Here is a 1,312-nt window from a genome sequence, read left to right as displayed (position 1 = left end):
GAGGCCCGGGCGGTCCCGAGCGACCCCGACCCGGGAGAGGCGCGGGCCCGCCTGCCGGCGCGGAGCGCTCCATGGTGGCCCGGGCCGCCGGCCGCCTGCTCATTTGAACACACGAGGAGTGAGCCCCGGGTCTGCGGGCGTCCTCCTCCCAGGGTGGGACACGCGTGCCGCCGCGGAGATTTACCAACTAAAAATGCTTCTGCGACAAAGGAGCCCCAGCACGGAACAGGTCCGAGCCACCCGGGAAAATGACAGCGCGGCTGTGTCCCAGTCCGATTGCAAGGACCAGTGGAGGGGAATCCTGTTAGAATTTTCGGTAATGACTGATGAAATTCTCACACTCACTTTGTTACCCACTGCGGTGTGACATGTCAGCAGGAACACGCAGTGACTTTAGACATCTATGGCCCAGAACGCAGAGCCACTCACAAATAAACCAAGGGACCCGGGTACACACCCACACTAAGCCCAGGAGCAGCCAGCACTGTGTACGTGCGGTTCGCCGAGGAGACTCTAGGTTCCCCGACAGATGGTGACACTAAGTCAACAGACCCCTGAGAAGCGGGTCGTTTACATGTAGGAGGACACGAGAAGGCACCAGCGCTGACAACGACATACAGCAGCGCGGGCGATCCCCGGACTGGGGAACGGATAGGAATCGTAATCTGTCGGAAGTGATCTGACAAGTCACTCGAGTTCGTGCCACTTCTCGAAACCCTGTCGAAGAGCAGAACTGCACGAGTGCTCAGACCTGCAGCCTTCCCGGCACGGGACGTCCCGCCAATCATCCTTTCCCCTAGAAAATCCGGAGATGCCCCACAGGCCTCTCTGGCTTGTAAAGTAAAGAGCCCCACCCCTCAGGGACCTGTCACGCAGAGCCACCGCGGTCAACCCAGGACCCACGCAAACCGCATGCCAGCCCGCAGAACAAGCCCTCCAGTCCGCGGACCAGGCAAAGGCACGCGGCCGTCTACCTCCAGACCCCCCTAACTGGGGCGGCATCCCTCTACCGAGGACCCCAGCACCGCCTCCTGACTGTCGGCCCAGGTGCGATCGCCTCTCGCCCCACGGCGGCCGGACACCGAGTCTCGTTCGGGAAGGGCAGAGAGATGCCTCCAGGTGAGGACCGAGCGCTGCCAGCGCGACCCTCTTCGGCGAGGTCCTGCGCGCCCCGCCGGGCCGACCTCCCGAACAACCGCCTCCGGTCACCTTTTTCATCAACGCCGCGCGGCAGCCTGGCTTCCCGGGCCCCCCGGGGCCTCCCCGGGGCCCGCAGAACCGGCCGGCCCGGGCAGCCCCCGGCCCCCGCGCG

The sequence above is a fragment of the Galeopterus variegatus genome, unplaced genomic scaffold, assembly GCF_000696425.1.
Source record: "Galeopterus variegatus unplaced genomic scaffold, G_variegatus-3.0.2 Scaffold92, whole genome shotgun sequence".
In the NCBI taxonomy this organism is placed as follows: domain Eukaryota; kingdom Metazoa; phylum Chordata; class Mammalia; order Dermoptera; family Cynocephalidae; genus Galeopterus; species Galeopterus variegatus.
The sequence above is the reverse complement of the archived record's forward strand: the minus strand, read 5'-3'. Positions refer to the sequence as shown.